This window comes from Phocoena phocoena, chromosome 11 (genome assembly GCF_963924675.1).
Source record: "Phocoena phocoena chromosome 11, mPhoPho1.1, whole genome shotgun sequence".
Lineage (NCBI taxonomy): Eukaryota > Metazoa > Chordata > Mammalia > Artiodactyla > Phocoenidae > Phocoena > Phocoena phocoena.
This window is the reverse complement of record NC_089229.1, coordinates 22,870,027-22,886,694: the sequence shown is the minus strand read 5'-3', so window position 1 is coordinate 22,886,694 and position 16,668 is coordinate 22,870,027.

Here is a 16,668-nt window from a genome sequence, read left to right as displayed (position 1 = left end):
GTCTTTTAATCTCATTTTTATTCATTGCCCATTTGTATTTTTGCCCACTTTTGGTAGTTGGGAGGCTTGGATCTTATTGACAGGTGGGATCATTTTAATATTTTATGTTTATATTTCAAGTTTTTCCTAGCCTCTTTCTATTGGTCTACAGTGTTTTTGTCTATTATTAGTAAAAAAAAAAAAAACAAAAAAAAAACATTGCTTTTCACATCTGTCTCTGGACGTGACAGAATAACCAGTAACAGATTTGTCCTTCCATTGTAAAAAGTTAGAAAACTAGGCAAAATATCAGTATATGAAACAACTGCTTTTCGACATTGGATAACAGACAGTATGTGACTGATCCCTGAGAGAAGAGAAACAAAAGTAGGCATACAATTACACTTTTTTCCTACAGCACTTTCCAGCTGGTGACAAAAGGAGGGTGAGTCTGAAGCAGCGCACAGGGTCTCTGGTTAGTTGAAGACACGGAAATCAAAGTTCAAGGAGGCTAAGGCAATTAGAATTTGTGGGTAAGAGTAACAGGAAAGGGAACTATGCAGGAAAAGGGCTCCAGAAATTTGCATAGGAGTCTCTTGAGTCTGGCTAAATACCAAATTGTGTGCATAGGTTGAAGAACACCTCCCCAGAGGCTCTGAGCCCAGCACTTTCCAGAACTCACACAGGGCTGGGAGACATTCTCATCACAAAAAGCCAGAGTGGAAAGACCTTGTAAAATGCCCAGGATATTTAGTATAGATCCCAGAAGGGCCACAACTGAGTAGTACTAAACAAGCTCTAGAATAAAAGCTACTCTAGATACATCCTAACAGAACTTAAAAATAAGCTTTGAAAGGATTAAGCTGACCTCCTAGTAAATTAAGTCTTCCAGAACACAGTTGAACACTCTTCAAAGGAAGACAATAAAATGCACTGTCAGTAATATTCACAATATCAAGCATCCAGTAAAATATTAAATAGAGATGCAAAGGAGCAGGAAAATGTGACCTATAAGCAGGAAATAAGTCAATAGACAGACCAAGAAATGCTTCATTACTAAATTTACTCAAAAAGTTAAAAACATGAACATAATGATGAAAGTAATGGGAGCTACGAAAAAAAAAAAAAGAAAAAACTTCTGGAGATGAAAAATTACAATATCAAAACATCATTTTATTGGATGGACTTAGCAGATTAGACAGTGCAAAAGAAGATGAATGAACCTGAAGACAGAGCAATACAATTATCCAAACTGAAACACAAAGAGGAAGAGCCTCAGTGACCTGTGAGGTGATATCAAGCAGTCTTTCATACATGTAATTGGAATACCCGAAGGAGAGGAGAGAGAGCAGAAAAACCATTTGAAGAAATGATGGATAAGATTTTACTAAATTTCACAAAAACTATAAACCCAGTCATGTGAGTAGTACCAAAGTCAAGATATAAAATATTTCTATCACCCCAGAAAGTTCCCTTATTGACCCTTTGTAATCAATCTCCTGCCTCCAACCCCATATCCTGGCAAGAACTGCTTTTTGTTCCTACAGTTTTGCCTTTTCCAGAGTGACATAAATTAACCATACACTTTGTAGCCTTTTGAGTCTGGCTTCCATCACTCAGCACACTGGTTCTCAACTGGTGGTTTTGCACCCCAGGGGACACTTGGCAATGTCTGGATATTTTTAGTTGTTACAACTTTGTTTGGGGGAGGGCACTAATGGGTAGAGGCCACGGATGCTGCTAAACATCCTACAATACACAGGACAGCCCCCATAACAAAGAATTACCAGGCCTAAGATGTCAGTAGTGCTGAAGCTGAGAAACTTGACTTAGACTAAATCTTCTGAGAATTGTCGCATTTAATTTGTTCCTTTTACTTTGGAATAGGATTTTTATGTCCTTATTTCCAGCTTACACTTCTCATTTGCTCAAGTGTCTGTTCAAGTCTTTTGACCATTTTTAAAAGTAGTTGAGGGACTTCCCTGGGGGTCCAGTGGGTAAGACTCCATGCTCCCAATGCAGGGGGCCCGGTTTGATCCCTGGTCGGGGAACTAGATCCCACATGCATGCCGCAACTAAGAGTTCACATGCTGCAACTAAGAGTTCGCATGCCACAACTATGAGCCCACATGCCGCAATGAAGACCCAGAGCAGCCAAAAAAAGAAATACAAAGCACTATTATCTCCATTCTATATGAATCTAACTTCGTGGGAATATATTTTATAGTATATAAAATTTATGTAGCATATATCAATTTCTTGATTTTTCCCTCTTTTAATGTAGATTGGAAAATTAGAATTGTTCCATGAAATAGATAACCCTTAAAAGAAAAAAAAATACTGAGAAGCCAATATGCATTTGGATGAAAAGAAAGTTAGATTGGTAAAAATCAAGAAATTTTTTATAGATTAAAAAACTTAATCTTAGGCATTATTTTTTAAAAAAAAGGATACTGTATGTACAGTCCCAACTGTTCTAGTAAGAGCTTGCCTTCTGTTAAGTAGAAGTCCTCTTCTCTTCCCAGTCAGGATAGATTTAGGGGTACAGGTTGGAGAAAAGTTTGGGACAGGTGAATTATTCTGTGTAAATAAAGGGGATGAATAAAGGAGGGGAGAGGGCCACTGCATGTGGAGAGAGGGAAGAAGTGAGAATTCTCAGGGCAGAGCAGCCCAAAAGGGTCTTTGGGAGAGAAAGAATGACTAGGAGATTTTAATTTTATTTGCTCTGAGGAGTGCTGTGCAGCTCTTTCGTTATCAGACTAAAAATGTCTTTGATAAAGGCTACATTGCTCACCAATTCTTTTTTTTTTTAGTATATTCAAAATTGCTAGCTAGTCATATTTTTTAAATTTTTTGTACAATTTTTAAAGGTTACTTTCAGTTTATAGTTTTACAAAGTATTGGCTGTATCCCTCGGGTTGTACAACACATCCTTGAGCCTGTCTTACAACCAATAGTTTGTACCCCCCACTCCCCACCCCTATGTTGCCCCCCTTCCCCCAATAACCACGAGTTTGTTCTCTATATCTGGCTCACCAATTCATTTTTGTGAAAGTGAACAATTTTGAGTGAAGTTAAAGGTGGGGCTTGTTCTCTGGGTTGAGGAAAGGCAAAAACAGATTACACAGGGAAGCTGGACTTGAGGACAGAAGAGATCAAGAATGCATAATTTCTTGGAATTTAGCAAAAAGTCCTAGGAGAACTTCAGACTGTGGAATTAGTGAAGTATGAATTTAGATCCCCAAGGGGTAAATAATCCGGCAAATAGCTGACTTATAGCTGGGAGATATATACATATATATTTAAAATATATATATATGTATATACATACATATATATATATCTCCAATCTGTGGCCACTGAACCACTGTATTTGGTAGTTTACCCTAGAGCCATCTGCCATACCTACATAGACGTCTGAATGTATGTCAAAAGATTATCGGGTTGGGCTTTCCTGGTGGCGCGGTGGTTGGGGGTCCTCCTCCCGATGCAGGGGACACGGGTTCGTGCCCCCGGTCTGAGAGGATCCCACATGCCGTGGAGCGGCTGGGCCCGTGAGCCATGGCCGCTGAGCCTGCGCGTCCGGAGCCTGTGCTCCGCAACGGGAAAGTCCACAACAGTAAGAGGCCCGCGTACCGAAAAAAAAAAAAAAAAAAAAAAAAAAAAAATAGTACCTAGTCACATGGTCACAAGCTATCTCAGAAATAATATCCCAGAATCTAAATAATTTTACCAAAATGGGACACTAGATGTCACTGTGGAACTCACTGTAGTTTGTAATATATCCTGCTATCAGAAAGCTTTAACCAAGTAGTGGGTCACCTGAAAGTAACAGTTGAAATGTTGAGTTGCTATTATTGCATGCTGGATGGAAAATGCAATACAGTTTCAATCCTTATGTTCATACCATTACACTAAAATGAGCATGAAGGTAGTGTAATAGAAAATCAGTAAATAGGAAATAATTGGCCTTAATTTGGGCTTATTATTTCCAATATAATATAACTTGATTATCAAGGTTTTTAAATCAGTTTAGGATAATTTAATTTCTATTGACAACATAACTCTTTCATTAAAACAGGAGCCCTTTACCTTATTAACTTGCACATAGTAAATCCTGAAATATCCAGAAACATCAGGGTAATCTAGTTCTCTACCCCATAGGCAACCAGTCTTGTGTTTTGTGTGTATATCTTTCCAGAGATGTTACATAGACACACAGAAACACACACAATATTACACGATGGTACTATATTCTTTCTATACATGTCTTACTTTTTCATTTAACAGTATTTTGCAGATCTTTATACATCAGTAAAAAAGGGTCCAGTTTTATCTATCAATCTATCCACAGAGTATTCCATGTATAGCTATACGATAATTTGTTTTTTAACCCTATCAGTGTACTTACTGCATTGTTTCCAACCTGTTGTAGTTATAAATAATGCCACAATGAATCCTCTTGTACATACATAGTTTTGCACAAGTGTTGTAAGTGTGAGATAAATTTCCAGAAGTGAGATAACTGGACCAAAGAGTACATGCATTTGTGATTTTTGATAGATGGACATTGTCAGGACAATATGTCTTGATAAGCTAAGGTATTCTTGCTCTCTTACTCTCCCTACACCCTCTTTTAGCTGTGTGTGTGATAAACAAAGATATATGTAACTGGGTACCATGTAAAGTTGTTTAATCCTAAGTGGGGCTGGAGCCAGCTGTATATTTTCAGTTTATGAGGTGTTTTTTTCTAGTTTTTCCTCTGATTATCTATTATCTGTCCCTCCTTTTAGCTGTCAATTGACTTGTTTGTAACAGCTTCCTGCCTACCCTTTCCTAATTTTCATCTTCTAATCTTTCAGTGCCTTAAAAAGCAGATCTAGGGCTTCCCTGGTGGCGCAGTGGTTGAGAGTCCGCCTGCCGATGCAGGGGACACGGGTTTGTGCCCCGGTCCGGGAGGATCCCGCATGCCGTGGTGCGGCTGGGCCCGTGAGCCATGGCCGCTGAGCCTGGGCATCCAGAGCCTGTGCTCCGCAACTGGAGAGGCCACAACAGTGAGAGGCCCGCGTACCGAAAAAAAAAAAAAAAGCAGATCTAAAAGTTTATTAGGTTTCTGTCAAGAAAAGATCAAACGACATTCACTAACTCTATGATTTGTTTCTCAACCAGAGATTGAATTCTACCTCTGTTTCAAATTTGTAATCTGAGTTATTCAGATTATTTGTTAGTAGTGCCAAATAATAAACTACTCAACCATTCATTTTGAATTAACACCTCAGACTTTATAGAATGTCAGTACTCTTTCAATCTCAGTTAAAAGGAACGACATTTACTGAAATCACATCCTAGCTATTTAGAAAATTGTGAAAAGCATTGGCAGGTGGATTCTTAACCACTGCACCACCAGGGAAGCCCTATTTTGGGCGTTTTAACTGCAGAAGTGAATTAGGTCCCATTTGCTCAGGCTGAGAAAGCATTTACCTCCTTTACATTTCTATAAGATCCTAAGTTCTACAAAGATCTGTTTTGCTTATCAGTGGGTTCTCAGCACCTAGAGTGCCAGAGATGCATAGGAAAGTGTTCCATAAATATTTGCTGAATGGTTTACATGCTGCCAAGAGAAACCTACTTGAAATATGGTTCCAATTTTAAGTTCGAGGATCACTAAAGAGCAGTTACATTCTTTGCATTCATTTGTTATGGCCACTTATGCTGCAGATTCATAGCTTAAAATAGTCTTATGTGTCCTACTCTTCACTTTGATGTTTTATATTGTATTAGAAACCTTTAGGAGCCAACAGTTTAGCCAAAATTTTTCAGTGTCCCTTTTTCAAGACTGTCCTGTGCACCACAACTACTGAGCCTGCGCTCTAGAGCCCGCGAGCTACAACTACTGAGCCCGTGTGCCACAACTACTGAGCCCGTGAGCCTAGAGCCCGTGCTCTGCAACAAGAGAAGCCACCGCAATGAGAAGCCCGTGCACCGCAACGAAGAGTAGTCCCCGCTCGCTGCAACTAGAGGAAGCCTGCGTGCAGCAACGAAGACCCAACGCAGCCAAAAATAAGTAAATAAATAAGTAAATTTATTTTTTAAAAATGCCCAAAATAAGTAGGTTCAATAATGTAAGCCCTTCCTTAAGAAAGGACTAGGTTCCTAAATACTATTACTCTGTAAAAGGAACCAGGGATTCATGGAGAAATGACTGATTCGAAGACTAGGGCATGAAAAAAACAAATGACCCAGGAATATCTTGCCTTGGAAAGCAAGGATATGTGCAGGAAGTGATAGGACATGTTAAAAGAACAAGTCAGCCTGAAGGGACTTTCACTGGGATAATATGAACATCAAAATAACAGTAATGTATTATAACCCAGAATCCAGAGTCTATACTGATAGTAAATAAATTTTTTTAAAAGGGAATTTCATTCTTAAAGTAGAATGGGCAACTAAAAAAATGTAGAAGGAACAAGGATTTAGAAAATTACCATTTTCAACCATCATAGTAGTCACTCAGGCAAGAATCATCAATGGATGTGAAAATGAGTGGGTGTGAGATTTTTCAGAAACAGGCTATTGACATAGTCTCAAAAGTATGAAAAGTATCTCCCCACAAATTGCTTATGAATTACAAAGGGAAAAATAATAACTTTACAGTGAAGAAGCTTGAAGGACACTACCTTAAACCAAGTGATCAAAGGTAATCTCACCAGTAATGGTACAAATCAACCACAAACGCCTCCCAAAGCAGGGCACTGAGGAGAATACATCACTTACATGACCTTCCTTCCTTCCTTCCGTCCCTAAATGCACAACTTTAATCATGAGCAAACATCAGAGAGGGAAATTTTACAAAATAGCTGGCCTGTACTCTTTAAAATTGTTCATGTTGTGAAAGACTAAGAAATACTAAGAAACTTATAGAGCAAAGGGAGCTAAAGAGACATGACCCCTAAATGCAACATGTCATCTTGGATCAGATGTGGACGAGAAAAAAGGCATTATTAAAAAGGACACAATTGGCATAATTGGCAGATTTTGAATGTGTATTGTATATTATATTATCAAAGTTAAATTTCCTGATTTTGATAATTTTACTATGATTGTATAAGAAAATAGTGCTTCTTCTTAAGAAATGCACTCTGAAGTATTTAGGGGTAAAACAGTATAAGTCTGCAACTTACTCTCAAATGGTTCAAATTATAAAGATGGACTGATAGATGGACAAAAAAGAATCTATTAAAGCAATTGTGGCAAAATGTTAAAAACTGGTAAATCTAGATGAAGTACATCGTTGTACTATTCTTCCATATTTTCTGTAAATTTGAAATTATTTCAAATGTTAAAATAATTATAATTAAAGAAGGAAGCACAGAGCTATACCTTGTACTGCAGTTATTTAATGAACACTTACTAACAATCCAAATGCTTACAAGGGCCACCAGGAAATAGCACGTTAACCTTTGGACTAGAAGTGACTATTATAGAGACATGACCCTGCTAACTACTAACTATTGCTAGAAAAAGTATCTTTAAATCAACTAATCCAAAACTGAAATAATTTTTTATAGATGACTGCTGCATTTAACAGTGTATATCTAAGGGCTACATATAAGTTTACTCATTTTTATCCTGGTCAACCTCATTGTTATTCTCCAAGAATGTTCATCAGGAAGTTACATTGTTGTCTAAGTATAGATAGAATCTATGCAAATGTATCTACATTGGGTGCAGGTGAGACTAGGAACTCATCCCTGAATGAGTCCCTGAATATCCATATGTTCTTACCTTTCTCAGTCCTATACATCTGGGTCCTGTCATGAGATTAATTCTCAATCAAGCAACATGAGCAGAAATGACATTTTACTTTCACTCTGAGGCAGCTGAGAGAGGGTGTGACTTTTCCTTGTTGCATCTCATCTTTTGGCCAAACCTGCAGCAGTCATGTGTTGAGATGACAGAGGCATAAGATTAAAACACCTTTGATCCCTGAGTCACCACTTGGAGGAGAGCTCCCTGGAGAACCGCTCAATCAGCATTAAACTTTACAGAAGCAAAAAGTACACTTTTATTGACTTGGAGTTAAGATTTGGAGTTAATTTGTTAATAATGATAGCCATAGCTGTTTTCCATTCCTCTTCCTCTTCTCCTTCTATTTTTCTTTTCTTTAAAAAACATTGGTTGGTTTCTTTTCTTTAATTTCTTGGTTTCTATTCTTCATTTCAGGCAACCAGGGCCAGTGGGCTCTGTAAGGTTTATGACAGGGAGACTGCCAGCAGGATTGGGAAGCTGGATATAACCAGAAGGAATAAGCAAGTAAGAGACAATACATTGAAGGTAATGAAAACCAGAGAAGGGAGTTACAAATGTGGAAAGGAAAAAAAAAAAAAAGGCTAGAATGAATTCTGGGGAATTCTGACTTGGAATTGGAAGTATTTGTGTGCACTCATGGTTTTTAAGAGGATATAATTAATGATAGATAGATGGATTGATACAAATGTGTATATATGTTTGCATGTATATATACTGAGAAAACCTAGAAGCAATAACACATAGCATTGTTATGCATATTTTGATCCCAGATCTTGGTTCTAAATGCTATTCTCTTAACAGAACCAAAGCTCTTTGGAGAAATGGCTGATTCCAGGGCTGGGGCAGAAAAAGTATAAGGTGAGCCTTGAACATCTTGCTGTACCAGAAAGTAACAAAGTGCTCAAAAAATGATGGGGACTTGTAGAAAGAATACAAGATCACCTTAAAGGGGTTCCCACTGGCCAAATCTGGGACAATATAAGCATCAAATGAAATAATGTTAGTATTAGATAATTCATTGAATAAAACAGGAATCCATTAGTCCATACTGATACAAATAAATGAAGAATGAACTAAATAAGAAGAGTAAGAAAAGCACTTCCTCACAGAAGAATAAATGTAGGACTGATGGAGTTAGAAAATCACTACTTGGCAATTATCACAATAGTAATTGATTCAGGCAACAATCACTGACAAATGTGAAAATCAGTAGGCGAAAGTTTGTTGAAGAACAGAATACTTAGGTAGTTTCAAAGTATCTCCCTACAAATTACATATTAATTACAGATAAAAATAGTGACTTTACAATAAAGAAACTGGGCAGATGCCACCTTGATCAAGTGATCAAACTTCCCCTCATCAGTAATAAGACAAATCAATATCATGTGCCTTCTGATATGATTCTCCGAAAAGAACAAGAAATCCTTCCTACAATATTCCTGCCCTAAATGCATACTCTGTATCTAATCATGAGAAAACATCAGAGATGACCAATTCAAGTAACATTCTCCAAATAACTGTCTTGTATTCTTAAGATGCCAAGGGCATGAATGACAAAGAAAGATAGGACTGTTCCAGATTGAAGAAACTTAAAGTGACATGAAAATTAAATGTAACATGCTCCTGGACTGGATACTGGACTAGAAGAAAAGGTATTCTTGGTTTGTTTTGATTTGTTTTTTGCTGTAAATGACATTATTGGGATATTTAGATAGGATATTTAGATTGGATGGTAGTATTATATCACTGATCATATCTTGATTTTGATGCTTGTGCTCTATCTTTTAGGAAATACAATACTGAAGTATTTAGGAATAATAAAGCATCATGTATTTAACTTAATTCTCAGTTGGTTCAGGAAAAATATGTATGTATATAGGTATTTATGTGTATTTATGTATTTGTACATGTAATCTATATATATACATATAAATATATTATATGTGTGTATAACTCTCCATACATCTGTGTCTAAAAATATGTGGGAGAGACAGACAGACGGACAGAGTCATAAACCACATGGCAAAATGTTAACAATCTGGGAAGCTGAGTGAAGGGTATACAGAAGCTCTTTGTACTATTCTTGCACCTTTTCTGTAAATTTAAAATTACTTCAAAAAACTTAAAAAGTAAACAAATATTCAAAATCAGAAAATACGAAAAATAAAATACTGAGAATTTTACCATAAAGGATGAAAGCTGATCCCATGGGAGTAAAGGAGATTCTTGGGAAGAGAATGTGAAAGGAGAGAGGCCTTTGGAAATATTCACAGTACCCTACACTAGGTATTCAATAGATATTAAACAATTTAAGAATAAATATCAATAACTTAGACCAACCGGGGCATTATGTTGTTTTAAAATGATTTTACTAAGATACTTGTATTTTTTTCTAGACATATTTACACATTTTAACAACCATGCTACCTTAAACATGTTAACAGTCGAAACCTGCCTATGACTTTTTTTCAATTACCCTTGGATCCACTGTGTTAAGGCAAAATTGCAAACGTTTCAACAATTCTTTAAAATACGTGATGTTACAGTGATATTTCTTAGAGTGAAAGGTAGTCCAAAAACTTTTAAGTTGTCTAGATTACTATTACATAGAGCAGTTCCAACATACATTAGCAAATGGACTAGAAGGGAGGATGCTTAAACGTTTTTGGAAAGATCGGACCTAACTGGGAGATTGTGTTAACAGAAAAACGATGACTGTAAGTAGCCAGGAGGATGAGGGCATGGCAAAGTAAGGTATAAGAAGTTCTTAATGTTTAGGACTGAAGCTTGTCCACATAACTCAGGAGATTCAAGCACAGAGTCCTAACCACTGGACCTCTAGGGAATTCCCGATCATATATTTTAAAAAATTAAAAACAGCCTCCTCAGCTTCAGCCATACCACTTAAATAATAATAATAATAATGTTCATTTAATTCAGACATCTAATTTGATCATTCAAACACCCAGGAACAAGTTATTCTGACCCATAAACTGCCATGGGTGAGTAGATTAGCTGACAAAACTCTACGTTTTTATTTTCTCCTATTTTGTAATTTAAATGATGGATGATTTAAATATTTTTCAAAGTTGAAATTCTTGAAGTCAAAAGAGGGAAAAAATAGTGTCTTTTCCACAAAATTTCAAAGCAGCACAAATTATAGAAAATTTAAGTAACTGCTAGTGTTATGTACATTAACTGTAATTGTGTAAGTCAGCAATATTCAGTTTCTCTCAGAAGAATAAAATCAGTCAGTTAAATTCCACTAACGTTTGAGGCTACTGCTGTCTAAAAATATGTTTGATTCCCTAAAGTTATTCCTTCCCAATTGACTATCTTCCAGGTTTAGAGATATAATAGCAGAATTTGAGAATTTTTCCTGAAGTTTCATTATGTTTGCAAATTTTAACTTCATTTAGAGCTGACTGCAGTTACATCGGACTCATTTGTGGGAAGGCCTCTGAGTAGCTACAGCAAAAAGATCATAAGTGGCATGAGGTTTGAATTGTGATAAAATTACTATACATTTCAGTTCATAATAACCCAGCGTACAAACAGAAATTTAGGTGTTAGGTATATTCTGTCCCATCTAAGGATGAACAAAACTATTTCTTCTCCTTTTAGTAAGGCTTAGTCCATTTTATATTCATTATTTTTCGTATTTGCTATTCTTCAGGTATATACATTTCTCCCTCAAATTTCCCGTATGTTACCAAGTCTGTGGCTGTGACCATCTTTAAGCAGCTGATATTCTCCTGTCCCCTTTCATACTTCTGTTAAGAATTTGCCCCAGTTTGTACGGGGTGCTGATGGTGTGCACCGCAGCCTTGCACCTTGTTCTTGAATGTGGAAGAACAAGATGAACAGTCAGTTTGAAGCAAACCAGATCAGCAGGGATTCCTTTCTAGTAAGTGAGCACTTTATATCCATGGCAAACCAGGCAACTCAGGATGTTGTCAGTGTTGGGTCAGGCCCGTTCCACAGGCTCACGCCTATCTTTGAATTCCTTAGATCATCAGTCCCTAAAACTGGCTATTTTAAGAATCACCTGGGGATCTTTAAAAAAAAAATGGCAGCTTCTAGAACTCCTCATCAGACTTAGTAGAATCTTTTGAGGTCTGACAACATCTGTGCTTAAAAAGCTCCCCAGGTGCTTCGATGAGAAACCAGGTTTGGGGACCTCTAACTTATGATGACAGGGCCTCACTTAAAATCTGTCCAGGTGATGAATTGTAGCCATTGAGTGACTGAAGTGCCACATAGATGTGCTCCTTCCACGTGGACTCTTTTAGGTTCTGCCACATCAAGGTATGGCTCTCCTCTCTGGGCCAAAGCATATTTTATGATCTTAATTGCAGAAAGAAAGAAATTTCAAGATATCAAGAGATAAAGACTGGGTAAAAGGATTCACCTGCCTTTTATTTCCTATAAAATACAATGTCTCTGGATATACAGATATAACTTTCACTGTTTTCAGCTCCATGCACAAACATGGGTAAATTTAAGAGTCTGAGACCGGGCCTCAGAGCTAGCTCTGCTCTCTCGGGGTGCGCTATGGTAAAGAGACCACCAGTCTTACAGACAAGGTACTCTAGGCTCAACCTAGCGTACCTTTCCAAAGAATGGGGATTTTAAAACTTTCCAGAATGGAAACTAAAGCCCCAACTATGAAGTCCATTTTATTTTACTTCAGACACAAAGAGACAAATTTCTCCCTACTCTATTTATGAAGTCATACAAAAACAAAACAACAAACCACCCCAAAAATAAAAAACAAGATTTCTAATCAAAAAAGACAATAAATAAGTGGATGTTACTCTTTTTTCCTCAGGGCAGATATGAAAATGGACTTCAGTCTCCCTCACATAATTTTTTGTATCCTTTTATTACATGACTGTGCTAGGAATTATTTAAGGATTTTTTTGTGATTCTCCATGACAGAGATAATTGTCAAATCTACAAGGGCAAACTTGACTTCTAGCTCTGAGTTTTTCAAATGCCCATGGCAAAGTTCCCCTTGAATGTTCTATCTCTCTAGCGCCTCAAAGTTTAACTGTTTATCTCCTAAATATGGGTCTGGGTTAGGATTGGTCACAAAGGAAATTTGTGCAAAGGCAGAAGTGAAGCAGCAGTCCTTATACTCTGAAGGTCGGTGCAGGACATGAGGTGCTGTGGCAGCTCACGCTCATTTTGCTGATTTGCTGGCTCACCTTAAATCGGGGCAGAGGCCAGGCGTGAAGCTTTTTCAGAACTGGATCTTCTTCGGTTTCTCTGAGTCCTGGGCCAGATGCATAGTGGCACTGTGGCTCTCATAAGCACCTGCACCATGGCTCCTGCAGGGACCAGCATTGTAGGTGATGAGACAGACTCACAGTCTAGTTTGACTTTGTGGGTTCCAATTTGTCCCTGCTCACCCCCACTTCATGTTCAGCTTTCCTGCCTGACTGTAAGTCCTATTGATTCACAGTAATTTCAGGTCCAGCCCCAGACACAGAGGCAAATTCTTCTCCAGCTCCCACAGTCTCATAAAGTCTAATCCCTACAATAAATCTTTTATTCCATATGACTCACTGTGGCTATGCTTCTCTGATCAAACTCTGATACAGACAGTGGTGTTGGAAGTAATTCCAGGAGAACAAAACCTTAACAATGGGTTTCTCTGAATTTGTTCTGGGTTATCTGGTCTGATTGGATTTAAAGGCATTGGTGACCAGCTGTCAATGATAATGGTGACACTGGTTGTCCATGGCATGCATTAGCAAAAAAAAATTTCTTAAATTATGACCTCTGGACACCAGTAATCAAATGGCTGAAGAAGGCAAGGCTTTGGGTGACCAAGTAGATGCTTCCACGAAATATTTAAGTGAAAATAAGGACTACAGTGGGGTTGGCTGGTTTTTTTCCTAATTATGTTAGATAAGTAGGGGAAGGGAAATGATGAGCTTAGGGTTTTAAACTCTCAGTTCAAGATGAGATAAGGGACCAGAAAACCTAAATGATTGCCTTCCTATATGTACAAGGGTGTAATTTCTAAAAACTAAACCCAAAATCTAATCCTGAATTACAATGCAGTTGAATTCCCCATCTTGCAGGACTTGTGTTAACGTAAGGGCTTTTTTTTGGAGCAGTGTGGATGGGAACACATGGGAAGCTTCAGATGACACTGGGATCATGAACCCCTAAGTTCTGCTGAGCCTCTATTGCTAGTAGAAATAGCTCTTCCTCCCCCTGAGGTAGTTGCCTTGTAGGGTGTGCTGATCCTTCTCAGAACCAGTTGTCAATACCTCCCATTGCTTCTAGGCCCCATTGCAGGAAACCCTAGAAGATAAGATAAAAGGTGTGCAAGATTTATATTAAGAGAAACCTGGGCAACACACATGGGGATGGAGGCTGAGAATGTTTGGTTGGGTGTGTAGTAGTCAGCCTCCAGGATGGCCCCAATGATCTCCACCTCCCTTCCTACATCGTATCAGGATTCGTCTGCATGACCAGTAAAATACAGAAGTGATGGTGAGTCACTTCTGAGATTAGGTTATAAAGGACACCGCAACTTCTGTCCTGGTTGCTCTTTCTTGAATTACTCTGGGGAAGCCACGTCATGAGGAGCCCTATGGAGAGGGCCACACAACAAGGAATTGAAGCATCCTGCCAGTTGCCAAGTTTGCGACCCTGAAAGCAGATACTCTGGCCCCGGTCAAGTCTTTAGAGACCACAGTCCCAGCCAACAGCTTGCCTACAACCCTATGACAGTCCCTGAGTCAGGCCATGTAGTTCAGCCACATCCAGATTCCTGACCCTCAGAAAATATGAAATAATAGTATTTGTTGTTTTATGTCCCTAAATTTTGGAGTAATTTGATAAGTAGCAATAACTAAAAGAGAAGGAATATAATGGTAGATCAAGGCAAACTTACTGATATGAGTACAGTAAAGAAAGTGGCCCAGTCCATTGTTTTAGCTCAGATTGCTGAGGGTGTCTCTAACAGTTTGGCTGAAACTTAAACTCAGTGGCAGCCCATATTAAATGAAATTAAAAGGCTAGACTGCCTTGGTATACTGAATAGGAAGGCATTGACAAAGACTCTCTCCTTGACCAAACTTTAGTTAGGCTACTCTGAGACCTTTTTCCACTAAGCCCATCCTTGGGCATGATCATAAGGAACCCAAGTGTAGCAAGAATTCTAAGTCGGTTTAGCCAGAATCTCCCAAACTTGGTATCTGATCATGCTCGATACCTGATCAAATTCCTCATCTCCCAAGTGATGTCTGATAACCTTGGCCTGCCTTCTGCAAGAATCCTGTGAGGTCAATTTAGCAAGAATTACCTTAATCTCTCAGTAACTTACCATCCACTGATGTCCCCCTCCACAACCTCGGACCCCAGCTCTGCTCCTTGGCTAAAAATCCTCAGTTTTAGAAATTATTTCACTGAGAACTAACAGAACACAAATTTCTTTTGCTTAAGCTACTCAGTCTGAGGTACTTTGTTATGACAGCCTCTAGCAAACTAATACAGCAGATTTTGACTTAGTGATGAGTGATTAGAAAACCAAACAAATGCCAAAAGTGACAATTATTACCTCTAGAGAAAAACAGATCATTCAAGATTAGAAATATAATTACAGCATTCACCATGGCTTACTATAAATAGCAGTCATCATAATGTGAACACTAAATATTGATCTCACCAAAATTATTATTGAGCTCTATTCAGAGGATGGGGAATTGAAAAGATTGAAGCCCATGATATCTGCTTTTTAAAGAAAATGTCCAGTTTCTTTCTTAAGAGGATAACATTTTAACTTTTTCTAATATTGTAATGCTAATTTTCTACAAAAATCTTGCATGTTTATATAGGAACAGAGTTTTAGGCAATATTGCTACCATTGGCATACATGACAGCTCAATTTTTCAAGTCCATTTAATAAAACAAACAAACAAAAAAGGAAGAAAAAAGAAGAAATTATCTCACTGAGTTTTCACAAACTCTTCAAGATATGTATTACTCCCATCCAAGACCAGCTGCAAAATCTGCAGGGCCCAGTGCAAAATGAAAAACAGGGTCTCTTGTTCATTAAGAATTTCAAAACGGTGACAGCAGAACATTAAACTAAGCATAGGCCCTGCATAACTGTATAGGTAGCAAGCCCATGAGGCCAGCCCTGCTTCCACCATTTAAGTAACAGGTGCACAGAGATCAAGTAAATTCCCAAGGTTACTTTAACAATAGCTGGGAAAATGTCAGAGCCAGAATTCTAAGAGGTTTGATCCTTACTAAACTCTTTCCAATTAAACTAGGCCTTTCTTTGTTTAACTGAATCTAATGAAGATTTTCTAAATAAATTGAAAACAAAATCTGCTGCCAGTCACTTTCACTCTAGTTCACCCCTGTACTCCCAGGTGTTAAAAATAATTTATTGAATGCTTTAATGTGTTATATAAACTATTGTGATGAAGCAGCAAGCTGTCTTAAGAGTTCTTGCTACACATTTCCTTTTAAAATACTCTCCTAAATGCTGATGGAAAATTCAGACATGTCTGTGTGTAATGTCAATAGAACTTAAAAAAAAAGAACCATAATAGCAGAAGCTGTGACACAAAAACTGTACTTTAGTGACATTCTAACCGCAAACCGAAATAATATATCATCGCGTATTCGGATTTTTTTTTTTTTTGCGGTATGCGAGCCTCTCACTGTTGTGGCCTCTCCTGTTGCGGAGCACAGGCTCCGGACACGCATGCTCAGCAGCCATGGCTCACGGGCCCAGCCGCTCCACGGCATGTGGGATCCTCCCGGACCGGGGTATGACCCCGTGTCCCCTGCATCGTCAGGCGGACTCTCAACCACTGCGCCACCAGGGAAGCCCCGGATTTTTTTTTA